Raw genomic sequence first — 7,500 nt, forward strand, 5'->3', positions numbered from 1 at the left:
AAAAAAATTCTATCGTACACCTGTCAACGCAAACACAGTACATTCAGACGTCACACGCCTCTGCCATACATTTAAGTTAAACATAAAAGGAGCACAGAAACAGACAGACATAAAACTCTTGAGTTCCAGACGGTTAGTAGGCGCTGGCCCAGCGGCCGACCCCTTCAGAACACTGCGGCCCACGCCGGAATGTGCCGGATCAGGACCAAGAAGAGAGAAAGATAAAAAGAACAAACAAACAAACACATTCTCGTGGGAAACAAACCCTCATTTTCTGTCGCTATGACCTCACTTTTAGGAGGGTCAGGCAAACAGGTGCCATATCTGACCTTCGCCCTCTGCCCTCTGACCCCAGGCTGTTTCAGCCCTCCCGACATACGGGCAGAGGGGCAAAGGTCTCTGTGCAACATGAGTCAAGCTGAGAACAGGTCACGTGCTCTCGGTTTTAATACGAGTTGATGTCGTTGTCGTCGTCTTCGTTGTTGTTGTTGTTGTTGTTGTGCTGGATGCGCAGGACCATGTTGGAGACCAGGGCGCTCCAGCTGCTCGGCGCCGCAGCTTGCCCGTCTCCAGCACCTCCTCAGTGGTTGGCTTTCTCCTCGCTCTCCGGAGTCCCCATGACCGGCCTGGTTTGGTGATGAGACGACAGGGCGAAGCAGCGCATCCACAGTGGCGGGCCTACCAGGACCTCGTGAACCGTGCTCATTCCTGTCAAACGGGAGAGGAGGAGAGAGAGAGAGAGAGAGAGAGAGGAGGAGAAGAAGAGAGAGTAGAGGAGAGAGAGAGAGGAGAGAGCTACATTAAAAACATGCTACAGTGAATCGTAGCTCAATTCCTGTCAGAACGGGAGAGGAGAGAGAGAGAGAGAGAGAGAGAGAGAACCGCTACAATTAAAGCAAAACATTGGGCTACACAGTGAATCGTGATTCATTCTCCTGTCAGGAACGGAGAGAGAGAGAGAGAGAGAGAGAGAGAGAGAGAGAGAGAGAGAGAGAGAGAGAGGAGAGAGAGAGAACGGGCGTAATTAAAACATGCTACAGTGATCCGTGATCATTCCCTAGTCAGAACGGGAGAGAGAAGAGAGAGTAGAGAGGAAGAGAGAGAGAGAGAGAGAGAGAGAGAGAGAGAGAGAGAGAGAGAGAGAGGACGCTACATTAAAAACAAATATTCGAAGGATGTATTGGGTCCTATCAAACTACATATTGGCATGGACATTTTGGGCTGTTCAGAAAAAGAATGTTTTATATACATAGGCCTGTTTTCCCATTGATCTATTCTTTTAAACTCAAGTCACTCATTCGCTCGTGTCTAGGCTCATCTAGTGTTGAAGAGGGGACAGACTGGAAGAGAGGGTGAGGAGGAGGTGTGATGGGTGATGAAGAGGAGGAGGTGTGATGGGTGATGAAGAGGAGGAGGTGTGATGAAGAGGAGGAGGTGTGATGGGTGATGAAGAGGAGGAGGTGTGATGAAGAGGAGGAGGTGTGATGGGTGATGAAGAGGAGGAGGTGTGATGAAGAGGAAGAGGTGTGATGAAGAGGAAGACTCACCCACGGCGTCGGCGCCCAGCGTGTGCAGCATGCGGCACTCGGCGATGGTCTCGAAGGACGGCCCCCCCCAACACGCAGTACACGCCCTTGCGCAGGAAGTCGCTGTTAGCCAGCTCCGCCCCCACGTCAAACGCAAAGCTGCTGCAGGTCGCGGTCGTAGGCATCGGACATGCAGGGGAAACGAACACCAAACCTGAGAGGGAGAGAGAGAGAGAGAGAGAGAGAGAGAGAGAAAAGGAAAGGAGTGAGTTATCAGTAATGCAGTCCTTACAATTCAAGTTCAGAATGAAAACCTATCAGTCATTTGTCCTGCTTTGTAACCACCTCAAGATGCAGTCAAAATGTCTGCTTCTATTCATCTCCATTCATTTCTACGCTCTCTGCAAATGATGCAACATGTTTGAAAGGGCGTTTGAAAAGCAGCGGTTTAGAACGTAAAAGGTGTTGGACTGCATGACCTGGATTCTTTTGCATACAGCTTGAAGTGTGTTGTGTGTTTTTGCTCAAGGGCGATCCACCCCAAATATGCAAACACTCAAGTCATGAGATCTTGCTCAGCAACGCTCGATGCCAAAGAATTTGTCTGGAATCTGACTACTCAGGTCCCTGATTGTACTTTTGGCACCGATACTAGACTTGCACTGGTCTTCCTCTGTGTTGCTTTTAAGAGCTTTATTTGTGTGTCTAAATGACGAGCGCACACCTAAACTGATATTCTTTATTTGTGTGTCTTAATGACACACACACACATCTAAACTGATATTCTTTATTTGTGTGTCTTAATGACACACACACACATCTAAACTGATATTCTTTATTTGTGTCTTAATGACGAGCACACCTGAACTGATATTCTTTATTTGTGACTTAATGACGAGCACACACCTAAACTGATATTCTTTATTTGTGTGTCTTAATGACACACACACATCTAAACTGATATTCTTTATTTGTGTGTCTTAATGACGAGCACACACCTGAACTGATATTCTTTATTTGTGTCTTAATGACGAGCACACCTGAACTGATATTCTTTATTTGTGTCTTAATGACGAGCACACCTGAACTGATATTCTTTATTTGTGTGTCTTAATGACGAGCACACACCTGAACTGATATTCGAGAGCTTGGTCAGTTCAATGAGCTGTAGTCAACAGGGTGGACATACACACCATACACACACACACACACACACACACACACACACACACACACACACACACACACACACACACACACACACACACACACACACACACACACACACACACACACACACACACACACACACACACACACACACACACACACACACACACACACACCATACACCATACACACCATACACACCATAATCACACACACACACCACACAATACACACACACAAACACCACACACACCATAATCACACACACCATAATCACACACACACCATACACACCCACCATAATCACACACACACCATACACACACACACCATACACACACACACACACACAGCAACATCTACAACTAGTCATAACTTCTCTCTACTTATCTATCTGTGTGTGTGAGGACAGACCTTCCCATCATAAGACTGTGTGTGTGTGTGAGGACAGACCTTCCCATCATAAGACTGTGTGTGTGTGAGGACAGACCTTCCCATCATAAGACTGTGTGTGTGTGTGTGTGAGGACAGACCTTCCCATCATAAGACTGTGTGTGTGTGTGTGTGTGTGAGGACAGACCTTCCCATCATAAGACTGTGTGTGTGTGTGTGAGGACAGACCTTCCCATCATAAGACTGTGTGTGTGTGTGTGTGTGTGTGTGTGAGGACAGACCTTCCCATCATAAGACTGTGTGTCTGAGGACAGACCTGAAGGTCAGAGGTCAAACCCATACACCCCCCCCCCTTTCTTTCACCGTAGATAGGTCGGTGGGTGATGGTGTGCAGCTTCCTCTCAGGGTCCAGTGAGGACACACTTCAGGAGGTCTATGGAGCCCTTGCCTGAGACACTACTTGCACCGGGCGCTACCCACGGAGATGCCCTACGGAGATGCCCCACGGAGATGCCCCGCTCACCTCTCGTCGTTGAGTCCAGCCAGGGGGTTGTTGCCGGCGAAGCCTGGCATGTTGAGGTGGTCCTTGAGGATCATGATGTCGCCCACTCTGTAGTCCTGGTTGAGGCCCCCGGCCGCGTTGGTCAGGATGACCGTCTCCACCCCCAGGAGCTTGAAGATGCGCATGGGCAGGGTGATCTGAGGAGACAACACAAAGGCTGCGGTTAATAGGTGTGTGTGTGTGTGTGTCAGATAAAGACGCGCATGGGCAGGGTGATCTGAGGAGACAACACAAAGGCTGCGGTGAGTAGGAGTGTGTGTGCGTGTGTGTGTGTGTGTGTGTGTGTGTGTGTCAGATAAGACACAGCACACCTACTCAAGCGTGTGTGTGTGTGTGTGTGTGTGTTTGTGAGTGTGTGAGTGTGTGAGTGTGTGTATCAGATCCTTACCTTCTGTATGGGGTATCCTTCGTAGAGGTGGAAGCGTCCCTGCATGCAGACACACGCCCTTCCCTTCAGAGTCCCAAACACCAGTCGCCCAGCGTGGCCATGGACTGGAGCGCAGACAACACACAACACACACACACAGTAAATACACAACTAGCACACACACACAGTAAATACACAACTAGCTCACACACACACACACACAGTAAATACACAACTAGCATACACACACACACACACACACACAGTAAATACACAACTAGCGCACACACACACACACAGTAAATACACAACTAGCACACACACACACACACACAGTAAATACACAACTAGCTCACACACACACACAGTAAATACACAACTAGCTCACACACACACACAGTAAATACACAACTAGCTCACACACACACACAGTAAATACACAACTAGCACACACACACACACACACAGTAAATACACAACTAGCACACACACACACACACACACACACACACACACACACAGTAAATACACAGCTAGCTCACACACACACACAGTAAATACACAACTAGCTCACACACAACTAGCTCTCACTCACACACACACACAGTAAATACACAACTAGCACACACACACACACAGTAAATACACAACTAGCACACACACACACACAGTAAATACACAACTAGCTCACACACACACACAGTAAATACACAACTAGCTCACACACACACACAGTAAATACACAACTAGCTCACACACACACACACACACTCTAACTCGAGAACGCCAACACTATTGCATGCAGACACACGCAAACAACTCGTCAATGACAAGTCATATCTGACCACACACACACACACACACACACACACACACACACACACACACACACCTGTGCTCTGGGGAAAGCTGGGGATGTCCTTGTAGTTGAAGGCCACCTGGTCCTTCAGCATCTCAGCGAGTCCTCCCAGACCGGATCCGCACACGATGCCCACCAGGGGGCGTATGTCCACCTGAGCCAGCAGCCAGTCGGCGGTGGCACGGCACTCCTCATAGCTGTATCTGAAGAGCACAGAAGTGTCTATGAAGTGATGTGGACGGAGGGGAATGTGGCGTGTGAACCTGCCGTGCAGCCGCCGCAGCTGGCCTTCAGCGGTCTCAGTAGGAGTGCTAGCTACTGTGTTATTTTGTCAACAAACTCACAAAACACAGACAGGCCTACACCACGTTCCCTGATATGCCCGTGTTTTCACACCGGTTTATGGGGTTTTAGATAACGGACCCATCTGCAGAGTTTGTCTGCAGTTCAAGGTAATTGCGTAACATTCAGAAATACAGAGCCTGTAAACTTGGCACCGACTCTGACCTAACAGTTTCCCTGCAGCAGCTCGTTATTTCTTTTTTTCTCCCGCTGGTGAAGGCAAGGTACTTAAAACCGCCCACGACCACGGAACACCTAAATTGGCAACACTGTAACACGAGCTAAGGTCAGACTATCACGCTCAGTGCCAATAAGACAGTCTGGCCAATATAGCCGAAGGAATCCAACATGGACCGAATTAACAGTTATTTTGAATGAAACGTCACCTGTCTATGCGACCCTTAGAAGACTTACACCTAAAAATCACTGGAAATGTCCTCAAAACCCGCTACTATTTGAAATCCACACAGTTCAGAACATCTCACGGCAGTACAAAAACGCGCACAACAGTAAGACTAATCGTAACAACAAAGGTGCACACTGACGCTGACATGTAAGACACGCGAGTCATGTAACGGAATTAGGTGAGCCTAGAGAGCTCGCAGAACATTCGCTCTTGAGTGTCGCATATGGTTCCACGAGGCTCCGTACCATGTGCTGCGCTGCCGCTGCCCCCCCTTGCCGTAGGAAGCGAGACTATACCAAAGACACGCGGAATATGATTCAACCTCGCAGCCCCAAATGTCAGACGCCACTGTGAACTTCATCATAGATCATAACGAAGAGCTTTTTCAACCATTTATTTAATCTCACTTACCCAGCGTTGCCTTCTTCGGGGTGCATTCTTCGCTTCTTTTACAAATCCTCAAAGACAAAAAAAAAAGCGCTAAACAAATTTCTAGCTGTAGACCGATTTAACGCTACGGTCAACTTTATGAGTCGATTTACTCTCAGCGGACTATGAAGTTCTCGTTCACAAAACAAAATAATATCTGAAGAAAATAGCCGTAACTCGAAATGATTAAGTACGAGTAAAAACACCAAGTAGTTGAGTTGTAGGCAGCCTCTGCCGAATCTTGGCGATGCCGGTTCATTTATAGATCCCTTGCCCCCCCTGTCGACCCACCCCTCCACGTTACGCAAAAGGACGGGTTCACCCTTTTTGGATGGGCTCACACACCTCCTATGACGTCAGCGCAGTGGGGGAGAGATCGACGGCAAACATTCTTCCTTCAAGTTCACTGCGAGTTAGCGAAATACGGACACGGATACGGATACGGCTGCGAAAAATAAATAAACCAGCATGCAAACACGTTTTATGCGACCACACACACACACACACACACACACACACACACACACAAACACACACACATTTAACGGGAACTTAACATCAATCATCAACTCGTTTTATTATAGTAGCCTATTGATAAACACAGCTGTTACGGGTGATGGGCGTCTTTCGTTTCCTGCAAAACAACAAGAAATGTCCTTGTTCTAATTAATAATTACCCATGAAACACTCATATTTTAGTTTATGACGCCTTATCTATGGCTAGTCACTGTTATGTAGCTTTGCAAAAACAAGATGCTTTGTCATTTAATGAGGCCAATAAAATCAGCAATTACCTCCTGTTTTGATTGTGTTGTTAAAGGAACATTACTAGGGATGGAACAGAACAGAAACAGACTGTATGTACGTTGTTTATATAGACTCCCACCACCATCTGTATAGAGCTCAGTACAGAACATTTTAATAAGCTGACCTCTGGGAAGAAAACCCAGTTGAGCAATACTTTAGATGTGAGAGAGGGCTGAACCACATGCTCACAGGCACTACCGACCTTTAAAGTAGAAGAACACAAAAAGAAAAAGAATAAAAGAATAAAAGAATAAAAGAACAAAAAAAAGAACATTGGCAGCTGGACAAAGGTGTCTCATCTGTAAGAGACCATTGACACCAACGAAGTAAAGGGATCTCTTGTCCCCGTCTTTTTGTTGATGTGTAGAAAAATAAATAACACAGGTAAAGCATGACACACACACACACACACACACACACACACACACACACACACACACACACACACACACACACACACACAATAACACTGGTGCCAATGTTAAGCATGAAACACACACAATAACACACACAGAATAACACAGGTGCCAATGACACAAGCATGACACAAGCATGACACACACACACACACACACACACACACACACACACACACACACACACACACACACACAGACACACACACACACACACACAATA

General features: G+C 47.1%; 1 pseudogene; it reads right to left on the minus strand.

Moving 5' to 3' along the window:
* LOC105902963 overlaps positions 1 to 6,306 on the minus strand; it is a 6,604-nt pseudogene extending 298 nt beyond the window's left edge.
* Between the last annotated feature and the right edge of the window lie 1,194 nt (positions 6,307 to 7,500).

This window comes from Clupea harengus, chromosome 18, assembly GCF_900700415.2.
Source record: "Clupea harengus chromosome 18, Ch_v2.0.2, whole genome shotgun sequence".
Taxonomy (NCBI): domain Eukaryota; kingdom Metazoa; phylum Chordata; class Actinopteri; order Clupeiformes; family Clupeidae; genus Clupea; species Clupea harengus.